This window comes from Nomascus leucogenys, chromosome 14 (assembly GCF_006542625.1).
Source record: "Nomascus leucogenys isolate Asia chromosome 14, Asia_NLE_v1, whole genome shotgun sequence".
Classification (NCBI taxonomy): domain Eukaryota; kingdom Metazoa; phylum Chordata; class Mammalia; order Primates; family Hylobatidae; genus Nomascus; species Nomascus leucogenys.
Window position 1 is genome coordinate 45,706,571 of NC_044394.1, and position 12,416 is coordinate 45,718,986.

At 50.1% G+C, this 12,416-nt stretch overlaps 1 pseudogene; it reads right to left on the reverse strand.

Annotated features, from left to right (window-relative positions):
* Positions 1-596: 596 nt before the first annotated feature.
* On the reverse strand, positions 597-6,623 carry LOC100597421 (annotated as a pseudogene).
* Positions 6,624-12,416: the final 5,793 nt, after the last annotated feature.

Genomic DNA, 12,416 nt, shown 5'->3' on the forward strand with positions numbered 1-12,416 from the left:
CCAGAAAGAGCAGTCCCCCCTCTGACCCAGGGCCAGCACAGGACACCCCCCACATTCCCCGGCTACTATGGGGCAGGGAGGCTGCTGGGATCCATCACTCCTCCAGCCTTAGGGGAGCCTACCACCCCCCCAGTCCATGAGGACCTACAGACCCAGCCCCTACAGCAGCACAGAAGTCACCTTAGAATGGGGAATGCAGTAAGCCAGAGCCCGGGTGGGATCTCCATAGAGTTTGCTTTCCTTACACATCCTGAAGGCTCTGGGTCATGATCCAGTTTGGAAACCAGACACAGTGTGGGGACAGGGAAAAAAGGGGGTCCTCCAGGTCCCTGTCAGCCTCCTCTAGGCCCAGCCATTCTGGAAGCCACACTCAGGAGGAGCTGACACTGAGCCCTTTCAGGCACACTAGCATGGCACACACAGAAGCCATCACCTCTGCAGGGAAAGCAGGTATACTGGGAACTTCTCCATGGAAGTCAGGAACACATGGGGACTGTTATCACCCACGCAGGACAGGTTGGTTGTGTAGGTGTCCAGTGTTATTTGAGTAGAACCCCCTGTCTCCCCCAGGAGAGGTGTGGGAAGCCTGGTCTGCTTCAGGAGGCAAGACACCTCTGTGTAGACTTCTGTTCCTGCAGCTGTGGATGGGGCCGCCCGAGGTGCTTGCCACTCATGGCCCTTGATGGTGGGGACCAGCTGGGGACACAAGCTCCCTGGGAGGTGGGGGCCCAACTGCTATCTCTGTCTCTGATGCCCTTGTTTTTGACAGGACAGTTGTGGCCCTTGGGGGTGGCTTTGGGGCTGCAGACCAGGGCTCTCATCTCTCTGCTATGTTCCTGGTGGTAGTGAATCCTGTGGCAGCAGGAAGGCACATTCTCCTGGGCATGGAGGTTGCCTTTGTGGCGACTGACCTCTGAGGGACCACGTCCCTGCTGAAGCCCCAGTTTGCCCACCAGGATTTGCCCCACAACTCTGATGATGGTCTGGGCTTCATCAGCCATGCTGTGCATAAACAACCTTGCTGGGCCAGACCCCCAGCTCTGGACAGCATCTGCCCCAGGCTCGCCTTTCTGCAGGATGTCTTCCTGCTCTGAGCCTCTTTTCCTGGGGTGTGGACCCTGTGGTTGGTGACTGATCTTTCTCTGGAAGTTGCTTTCTGGTGGTGCCTGTCCCTTCTCTGGCTGAGGCTGATTGTATTTCCTTTCTTGTCTCCTATTTCCCTGGTGTGGGCACAGTGGCTCCTCCCACTGGCTTCAGAGGTCCGGGATCCCTTGGACCTGTGTCCCTGCTCCCCTGGACTGGGCCTCCTGAGGGCCTTGCCCTTGTCCGAAGAGCCCAGCGTCTTTGTGGGGCCTTCATTTTAGGGCTCCCAGGCTCCTGCAGCCCCAGTCTGTCCCCTCCTTTCCATAGGAGGGCACATGGCCCCTGGGAAGCTGTTGTGTTCCTCCTACTGAACACACTCTGGGTGGTGAACAGAGGGGCCTAAGTGGGTGGCCTGTATGTGGCTGGGAGCATGTCCATGTGGTGGCCTGGAAGGCACAGGCCTGTGGCGCCCTCCTGGAGGAGGATGCTGGAGACATGGCCTGGCAGCTGCTCCTCTGAGTCCACCTGCACTATGAGCGCAATCTCACTGAGCACCTGCACTTTCAGGCACAGCTGCCCTGAATCCTGAGCAACAGATTGTAGACACTGAGGGGTTACTAGTGGTCCCCAGAGCTCCTGTGCTCCTCAGATCCACCTGAACACTTTTCCCAGTCTTGCCCTCACACTGGCTCCAAAGGTGACTTTCCGATCAGGGGGGCTTCTCCTCGGCCTCCAGTGCCTCCAGGGCATCTTTGGCCCTTGCCCACTGGGGCCCTATGCTGAGCTCTTGCAGGGCTGTGCTATGACAGGGGTCTCCTGGGGACATGCTCTCAGTCTCAAGCCATGCCTCATTCCCAGCCATTTCTGAACCCACACTCCCCTCAAGTCTAGGTTTCCCGGACCCCAGGACAGTCCCGCTCTGCCAGGTTCTGCCTGCAAGGTTGCACACTGGGGGCTGAGAAGATGCCCTATCCTCCTGTCCAGTCTGAGAGGCCTCTGATCACTCATGGGTGTCAGCTGACTGGGACCCTTTTGGGGCCCTCTGGACTTCCTCCTGCTCAGGTGATGGGGCAGTGACAGGGCCATTCATGGTGGGGACTGACTTGCTTGTTGTTCTGTTGTCTCCTGGACCATTCTGGGGAGGTTTTCCCAATAAAATGGCAACCTTGGCTACAGATTCAGCCAGAGATTCCCAGGAGGCCCAGTGGGGGAATGGTGGAGTGTGGGAGGGGTGGAGGCTGAGCCTCACCTGACTGGACATTTATGGGCTCCAAGGACTGAAAGTCTGGACCCCACCTGTGCCTCACATGGAACTTGAAAAGATGTGCTTCCAGCATCTGCTGGGCGCAGGGATGGAGGAAGGAAAGCTCCTGGGAGGTGTTCACGTGGGCTTTCCCACCCCTCCAGGATGCCAGCTTTCCCGGTTTCCTGTGGGTGTCAGACTTGGGAAGAGCATGTCTGGCCATGAACCAGGAGCGATGCACAGACACAGGGATCCAGCCCTCCTTGATCTCCCCCACCTTCCTGTCCAGATGGACCTGCAGCTTGTTTTCCAGGTGCTTCTTGTCTGGGTCCCTGGGTGCAGAACTTACTGATTGGTACTTCCAGGGCCTCCTGAAATCACCTTCTGATTCCTCCTTGTCTTTCTCCAGAAGCTTCACTGAAGTCCTTCCTGAGCCTTGATCCTGGTTCTGGCTCTAGTTTGGACCCTAAGCACCCCTTCCCAGAGAACCTTCCAGAGCTCCTGAACCCTGCCTTCTGCACATCCTTCATGCCCTTTCCTACAAATTCAGAATCCTGGGAGGGCAAGAGGACCTCCTGCGTGTCTTCTATCTGACTCTGGGGCCTCCCTCGGAATTCCCCTTCAGGCTGCAGCAGGTCTCTAGATGCCTGGAATCTGCTGGAAGGCCACAGGAATGTCCTGGTGGATGGTCTCTTTCCTTGCCAGTGGTGCTCTGGGAGCTCAGGGCTGGTGGCAATCCCGGGAAGGATGGGGCTGACTTAGGGTTCTGGGAGGCTGGCCTCTCCTGGGGAAGGTGGGCAGTGGGCTGGCTCAGGACGGCCTGAGACTTTTTAAGGAGAGAGGGCAAAACCCTCTTCCACTTTGGTCACTTCTGCAAGGGCCACTCAAGATACTCCTTTCCAGTGGGGACGACAGACTGTGCCCTCTCCTGGGATATAGGGCAAGATGCCTCACAGACCCTAATCTGGGATGGAAAAGAGCACGGGAGGCTTGGGACAGGGGTTGAGATTTGCCCCACTGTGTCTGGATCGCAGCCAGAGGCGGGGGCTGGGACTGGGGCCAGGTTGGAGTGAAAGGTTGGGGCTGGGCCACGTGGTGGGGCTGGGGCTGGGCCTGGGAAAGCTGTGAGGGTGTCTCCACCTCAGTTTCACCTGGAAGAGAAGCGGAGGCTTTATCCAATGGTAGAGAGTGCTCATTCTGTGGGGAAGGGTTCCTAGAAACCCAGGCCCTGGCCACCAGGGACTCGCTATTGAAAGAGGGGAGATCCCAGAAGAGATGGCTGCATTTCTGCTCTAAGTGATCCCACATGGCCGTGGCGTCAGAGACCTGCTGAGGATGGGGCAGCTGCTGTGGTTGGGTTGTCAAGTTCCAGAAGGGATTTAGAGTCGTGATGTCCCACTCCTTCCCCAGTGATGTCATCTGCAGGTAGTCTGCCCGCCCCCATTCTTTCTCCTGCTTCATCACTGCTCTCTTGGCGATGAGAGTCTCCAGCAGCTTCTGCACGTTGGGATGGATGAATGTGCAGCCACCTGCCTCCATCTGCCTGGGTGTGGGGTCTCCCCAGAAGGAAGCCTCTAGGGGGTGGTTGGGAAGATGCTGTTGCTGGGATTTGCCATGTGAGCAGGTGGAGAGGCCCCAGGTGGTGGCAGCCTCCCTCCAGCAGGAGAGGTCCTGGATGGGACCGCTGGAGCACCCAAGGCCGGAGATCACCTTGGTTGGAGAAGGGGAGCTCTGGTTGTGTAGAGGGGAGCTCTGGGGGACAGGGTGTGTTGTGGAGCCACACTGAAGTCCAGCCAGGCTGGAGTCAGGTGGTGGAGAGGAGGCCACGAGAACATGGGGCTGTGGTGAAGGAGGAAAAGCACATGTGGCCGGGCTGCAGGGCATTTTAGGGGAAGCAAGGGCTCTGGAGACCTGGAGGCACTCAGGGTTGAGTTTGGTCCAAAAAGCTCTGAGAAGATCATTGTGCCTGGTGACAGGTTGGAGGCCAGAGGAACTGGGGGAGCCCTTGGGGACAAGCTGGCAGGAGATGGATCTTGCATGCATTTCCTATGCGGCTGGTGGGCCTTAGCAGGCGCTGGTTTGTACACGTCACCCGGGGGGTCTCCACCTAAGGGCAGATGGGAGCCGCCCTCCCCAGTGAGCTTTCCCAGGTGGCTGCACAAGGTACAAGCTGCAGCCAGGGGCAGGTGGGGTTGGGAGGTCGGGAGAGCTGGGCACCTGGTGCCCACGGCTCCTCCACCTCCCCCACGGCTGGTTTCACAAAGCTCTGTCTATGCCTGCCCCAGGGCTTCAGTCCGCTCCCACCTCTTCCGAGGACCTCCCCCTCCCAGGTCACCACCGGGCCCTAAGGCTGCATCAGAGGCCCTGGTAGAAAGGAGGACATGGAGAGAAGGGGAATCTCCTCATCTTTCCAGAAGGCAGGTCAGGTCCTGAGTCTCCTCCAGCTCCCTCAGGAGGATTCTGCAAGCTGGAAGTAAGGAGACAGAGTTATGGTGGGGAGGGCGGTGCCAGTGAACCTCATGGGAGGCTGAGTGGATGTCTCTTTTTTTTTTCTTTTTTTTTGAGACGGAGTCTTGCTCTGTCGCCCAGGCTGGAGTGCAGTGGCACAATCTCGGCTCACTGCAAGCTCTGCCTCCCGGGTTCACGCCATTCTCCTGCCTCAGCCTCTCCGAGTAGCTGGGACTACAGGCGCCTGCCACCACGCCCGGCTAATTTTTTGTATTTTTAGTAGTGACGGGGTTTCACCGTGGTCTCGATCTCCTGACCTCGTGATCCGCCCGCCTCGGCCTCCCAAAGTGCTGGGATTACAAGCGAGAGCCACCGCGCCCGGCCTGAGTGGATGTCTCTTTAGGGGACACCATGGGGAACTAGACCCTGAAGCCCACGCATCTGTGTCCAAGGCCACATGGACCCAATGGTGACAGCAAGGTGTGCACTGTGCAGAACTTTGTCATTTGCAAAAAGTGCTTCCATGTGCAACCCCTCACGGGTGTCACAACCATCTTGTGGGGAGAGCGGACAGGGGTGGTCTGTACGAAGAGTCAGCCATGGCCGAGGAGAACAGCTGTCCACATGGACCTGGAGCCTCCCTGACGTCCCCCCATATCCTGGCAGGCCTTGGTCCCTTCCCCACACCACCCCCTTATGGGCAAAACCAGTTCCCGGGCCCACAGCTTCATTCCCACAGGGAATCTGAGGAGGCTCCGAGTTCTGATTTCCCTCCCAGGAGCTTCCTTCTCAGGCCTCTGCAAATGACTTCCTCAGGGACAGACGATGCGCAGTCACCTCTGGGGAGTCTCGGGGACTAGTAGGGCCTCACAATTCAGAGCTGGGATCTTCTTCCTGCTCCTGGGCCTCCCCTGTCTCTTCCTTTGATGCTGAGAGGCAAGCAAGGGTGAGGGGCTGGGACTAGTTCTCAGTCTCCTGTCCCCAGGCCAGCTGCACACACGCGGTGCTCATGAAGGACACGGCTTTCTGCCTCTAGCTCAGGGAGCTGTGTGTGCGTTTCTTTTACTCATGTTTACCATCAATGAAATGTTTTCTGTTTTCCTTCTTAGGGAAATGCAAGGAGGGGTTTTCTGTGTGACTCCACCCTGGAGGTCCCCAGTCCCTGCTCCTCTGCTGAAGGCACACCCAGGCTCAGGCCTAGAGGTGCCTCTGAGCTGCCAGTAGGATTCTGCTTTGGAGGAGGCCAGACGTGAATCCAGGCTCTAGCAGGAGGCTCTCAGGGGTTCATTACAGCTCCCAGATCACCCCACGCAGAGGAGGCTGGGCTGCCAGCCACCTGCCTTGGAAAGGGGCTGAAGAGCCAGGGCCGGGGCCTGTCCTCCCACAGAGACCTCACCCCTCTCCTGATCTGGTCCTCGCCACTGAGTCCGGTGTTGGTTTTTGCCCTGATGCCTCCTGCGCATGTCACAGATGGCCTGGGAGCTGGGGATGGAATCCTCTGCCCACTCCCACCCCTGCCTGCCCTGCCCTTCCCTAGAGGGATGATGAGATTTTCCATTGCAGGAGAGTTTCTCGTTGCTTAGGAAAAGTGGAAATAAGGGGAGGAGAAGAAGAGAGAATCTTTCTCTGTGGGGCTGGGCTGAGGGCTCCTTACCTTCCTGCTGCTCCTCTTCCTCCCGTGCGGGGGTGAGGGTGGGTCACTGGGGAGGTAGGGGACCAGTAGGAAGGGGAACCCCTGGCTCCACACTCAAGTGAGGATGAAATCCACAATCCAGGGAGTGGAGCTGGGGCCCAGCCATGTGGGACTAGGGCTCTTCAGAGGAAAGAGCATTTTTTCCATCTGAAGTGCAATGTCGCCGTCAAGCATCTGAGCCCTGGGCATCGCTTTTGGGACTAGGGACTGCGTCCCAGGCCTGCATCACAAAGCTGGGGCCTCCTTCTCACCAAGGGCTCCTGGGGGCAGGGGAGGGGCAGTGGGAGGAGGAGGCTGAAGCACAGCCCCGCCCTCAGGTCCCAGTCCCAGGTCCCTCCACCCTCCTGGGTCCCCCAGATCTTTTCTTCCCACTCCAGTTGCTCACCCTGTCAGAGACAGCCCTGGGTCCATTTACTATTCTGTTCCCTGGAACAGAGATGTTACCTGGTTTTGTGGCAATCTCTGTGCCAGTCCCTCAATTTCCCGCATCTTTAAGATCTAGACTTCTCCCTGGAGTTTCTGTTGTTTCTCCAGTTTCTTGCTCTTAGGATCTCATTTGTTTGCAGTTCTAACTTTCCCCCTTAATATGTTCTTGCCCTGCATCAACTCAGACATAGAACTTACATTTTTTATACTTATTGATCATTGTGAATCTTGATTGCAATTTTCATAATTTTTTAAAAGTTTAATATTTATTTTTGTGGGCACACAGTAGGTGTATATGTTAATGGGGCACATGAGATACTTTCATACAGGCATGCAGTGCGTAATAATCACAGCATGGTAAATGGGGTGTCCATCCGCTCAAGCCTTTTTCCTTTGTGTTACAAACCATCCAATTATACTCTTTATTTTTTTAATGTACAATTAAATTATTATTGACTCTAGGCATTCTATTGCTGTCAAATACTACAAATACCCATTTTTATTCATTCTTTCTAATTACCTTTTTTATCCATTAACCATCCCCACCTCTCTCCCCCTGTGCCTTCCCAGCCTCTGGTAACCATCCTTCTACTCTGTATCTCCATGAGTTTAACTGTTTAATTTTTAGCGCTCACAAACAAGAGAGAACACGTGATGTTTGTTTTCTTTGCCTGATTTCACTTAATGACCTCCAGTTCCATTCATGCTATTGCAGATGTTAGGCTCTCATTGTTTTTTTTTATGGCTGAAGAGCACTCCACTGCGTATATGTACCACATTTTCTTTATCCTTTCATCTGTTGATGGACACTAACCAGGTTGCTTCCAAATCTTGGCTATTGTGAACAGCGCTAGAAGGAACATGGGAGTGCAGGTATCCCTTCAATATACTGATTTCCTTTCTTCTGGGTGGGTACCCAGCAGTGGGGTTGCTGGATCATACGGTAGCTCTAGTTTTAGTTTTTGAGGAACCTCCTAACTGTTCTCCATAGAAGTTGTACTGACTCACATTTCCACCAACAGTGTATGAGGGTTCCCTTCACATCCTCGCCAGCATTTGCCATTGTCTGTCATTTGGATGAAAGCCATTTTAACTGGGGTGAGATGATATCTCCTTGTAGTTTTGATTGCTTTTCTCTGATATCAGTGATGTTGAGCACCTTTTCATATACCTGTTTGCCATTCATATGTGTTCTTTTGAGAAATGTCTGTTCAGATCTTTTGTGTATTTTTTTATTATTTTATTTTAACTTCTGGGGTACATGTACAGGATGTGCAGGTTTGTTACATGGTAAATGTGTGCCATGATGGTTTGCTGTACCTATCAAGCCATCACGTAGGTATTAAGCCTGGTATGCATTAGCTATTTTTCCTGATGCTCTCTCCTGCTTCTGACAGGCCCCAGAGTGTGTTGTTCCCCTACCTGTGTGCATGTGTTCCCTTTGGTCAGCTCCCACTTATAAGTGAGAATGTGTGGTGTTTGGTTTTCTGTTCCTGTGTCAGTTTGCTGAGGATAATGGCTTCCAGCTTCATCCATGTCCCTTCAAAGGACGTAAGCTCATTCTTTCTTATGGCTGCATGATATTCCATGGTGTATATGCACCACCACATTTTCTTTATCCAGTCTTTCATTGATGGGCATTTGGGTTGATTCCATGTCTTTGCTACTGTGAATAGTGCTGCAATGAATATATAAGTGCATTCATCTTTAGAACAGAATAATGTATATTCCTTTGAGTATATACCCAGTAATGGGATTGCTGGGTCAAATGGTATTCCCCATTCTAAATCTTTGAGGAATCGCCACAGTGCCTGCCACAATGGTTGAACTAATTTACATTCCTGCCAACAGTGTAAAATTGTTTCTATTTCTCCCCAACCTCACCTGCATCAGTTGTTTCTTGACTTTTTAATAATCGCCATTCTGACTGGCATGTGATGGTATCTCATTGTGGTTTTGATTTCCATTTCTCTAATGATCAGTGATGTTGAGCTTTTTTCCATATGTTTGTTAGCCGCATCTATGTCTTCTTTTGAGAAGTGTTTGTTCACGTCCTTTGCCCATATTTTAGTGGGGTTCTTTGGTTCCTTCATGTAAACTTCCTTAAATTCCCTGTAGATTCTTGAGATTGGACCTTTGTCAGATGGATAGATTGCAAAAATTTTCTCCCATTCTGTAGGTTGTCTGTTCACTGTGATGATAGTTTCTTCTGTTGTGCAGAAACTGTTTAGTTTAATTAGATCCCATTTGTCAATTTTTGTTTTTGTTACAGTTGCTTTTGGCAATTTCAACATAAAATATATGCCCATGCCTATGACCTGAATGGTATTGTCTAAATTTTTTTCTAGGGTTTTTATAGTTTTGGATTTTATATTTAAGACTTTACTTTATCTTGAGTTAGTTTTTGTACAGGGTGTAAGGAAAATATCCAGTTTCAATTTTCTGTGTATAGCTAGCCAGTTTTCACAACACCATTTATTAAATAGGAAATCCTTTCCCCATTGCTTGTTTTTGTCAGGTTTGTCATCTTGCCTACAGATTACACATTGAATTACCATTTGGAGATCATCTCTCCCCACCTGGAGTGGATCAAAGATAACAGGAGCCAACAGGAGAAAGTTTGAGCCTCGCCAGGTCAATATTGGTGCTGAACAAAGTGACTTGTGGCTGTTTTGCTACATGTATTTTGCTTTGGCTGGGATGGAAAATATTAACTTGATTCCCCATGCAGCCTCTTGGGCAGCATCTTGCAAAATTGAGAAGCTTTTGCCTATGGTTCCATCAAACAGAAAAGGCTAATTTTATTTTGTAATGGAACTTGGCTCCCATAGCTATGATACACTGAGCGGGGTCATCAAAGAAGAACAGAGGTTCTTCTGAAAGCTGCAGAGAAAGGGAACCCAGAAACCTGGTATGCTGGCAAAAAAAAAAAGGGTAAGAAATTCTTACCAACCATTCTCATCTTTTTCTCTCTCGCTCACTCTCTCTCTCTGTCTCTCTCCCTCCCTCTCTCTCTGTGTGTTTGTGTGTGTGGGTGTCTGTGTGTGTGTGTGTGTGTGTGTGTGTGAATGGTAAGCATCACTGTTTGTCTCCTCTGCAAAGGTTTGATTAATAGAAAAAAAGGATTTGTGAGACTAGTCTTAGGCTGTAGCAAATCTGGAGCACTTTGTGCTAAGAATTTGTCTGTTTTGTTCTTTAATAGAGAGAGCAGTATCACAGGAGAGAAGGTGGGCTTAGGACCCCTATAAGCCTGCCTTTCAAGCCAGCCCAGCAGTTGGTCATCTACAAACTTTGCTGGGGGTCCCTGAGACCAATGCCATATGAAGTTTCCCTCTTTTTGTTTCATGTCCTTGAGAGCTTAACCTTGTGACCGTGTGGGGATACTTTCTCTTGGTGTCTGCCATCCAGCGGACAGGAATTTGGGAATTCATGTCATAGCCCTGAAAATTATCTTGAGCAGTTAAAAGCCTTTGTGAGGTCGAAATTGGCACCTCTAGGCTCCTTCTGGGAAGAGCAACAGAACCTGCTGAATGCTGTAGCGCAGTAACCAAGGCTTTTGTCTTTTGACAGTGGCTGCCCCAGGTTCAATTCTTGGCTTTGGGAATGATTTCTTTCTGGTTTGTTATCTGTGTAACTTTGCCATTTTTTGAGGGACTCCCCCCGCCTTCTATGGATAGTTTCTGATTTCCTGTCTTGAATTGTCCTTTCTCTGAACTACCCTGGGGAAATTCTAAATCTTGTTTAAAAAAAAAAAAACTGCTTACCATCTCTTTGAAACAGTTCATGAGTTCATGGTTAAGTTATAACCTTAGTTAAAACTTATTAATTTCACGTGAGAGGTTACCTGGTATAGAATTCAAAAGCCAGAAATGTTGGCTGTCCTCACTAGAGCCTGGTAATAAGTGATTTTAAAAGTTTTTTTTTAACAACAGAGTTCTATGGTTAAAAGTGGCTTAATTAAAAATAGCTATCCAGGGTTGGGTGCGGTAACCCTGGATATCTATTTTCATGCCTATAATCCCAGTACTTCAGGAGGCCAAAGCAAGAGGATTGCTTGAGCAGGAGTTTGAGACAAGCCTGGGAAACATAGTCAGACCACATCTCAAAATTGAATAAATAAATAAAGTATCCAAACTATATCTATTTAAAAGGCCTTTATCTTTTTCTCTTCTTGATTCATGTCTTTCTGGAATAAGTTTTTTTCTTCTGAATTGTTTTTCTCCATTTTTTCTTCTTGCCACACTTGAAGCACACATGAGAGAACCTAGGTAAATTCTAACAGCCTGGGACTCATAGGGAAAAACAGAGGAGGTGTCACAGACCCCATTCTGGGAAAAACCTCCATTTTCCTCATGAAACCCCAGGAACTGAAAGTTGATAGATCTCCCTTGAAATCTAAGTCTTGGTTCAGTTTTCAATTTTACATTATGTTACCTGACTTTTTTTTTCTTTTTTTACTTTTGGGTATATCAGAAATTGCTTCACATTATGGGAAAGCTTTTAGCCATGGTTTGTAATAACCAGATAGGAAATACACTATAAGGGACTGCTAATGGCAATTAGGAGGAATACTTGGCTCCTTGCATGCTTGGATCAGAGAAGCATTCTCTTGACCACCTAGAAGGTAAGAAAACATCCCTACCCCCTACTGAGAGATGAGAATCCCATGGGGGATGGGCTGATTACAAAATGGGCTGAATGGCTTTGGACTGTCTTGCAATAAAATGCAGGGTGGAAGCACTGTACTAGCTTCTTCTGTAGTATTTCCCTCTTTTGGGGGGTATCCAGGATCCTATATAAAATGGCACCTTTAATTTGTTTTTGCCTTCCAGTTGTGCCTGCTTATTAGGCCCTAGAAACTGCATGATTTTCCAGCCCTGTTTCTCAAAGGTCTCCAGCCCGAATCTAGGAATCCCATTAGGACACTTAAGAACTGGCAAATGAAAACTCTTACAACTCCTGGAGCTCCTGTCTGTCTAAGTATTTATATATGCTGTGTGTGTGATATTTACTTAAAAGAGCTCTAATTAATTGGTTTAAAGAAAAGTAAGCACTTAAATATTTTCTCAGTAAAATTAAAACTAATGCCCTTTAGTTCACCTAACTTTAGTAATCTTTGGTAATAAAGACAGATTAAAAAATTATTGATAAAATAGGCTGGGTGAAGTGGCTCATGCCTGTAATCCCAGCACTTTGGGAGGCTGAGGTGGGCAGATCATGAGGTCAGGAGATCGAGACCATCCTGGCTAACACGGTGAAACCCTGTCTCTACTAAAAACACACAAAAAAAATCAGCCGGATGTGGTGGCAGGCACCTGTAGTCCCAGCTACTGGGGAGGCTGAGGTAGGAGAATGACGTGAACCCAGGAGGCAGAGCTGGCAGTGAGCCAAGATTGCACCACTACACTCAAGCCTAGGTGACAGAGCAAGACTTCATCTCAAAAAAAAAAAAAATCATTGGTAAAATAAACATGTCTTCAAAATTCAGACATTTGGTCTAAACTGGGTCTGATATTAGGTTTG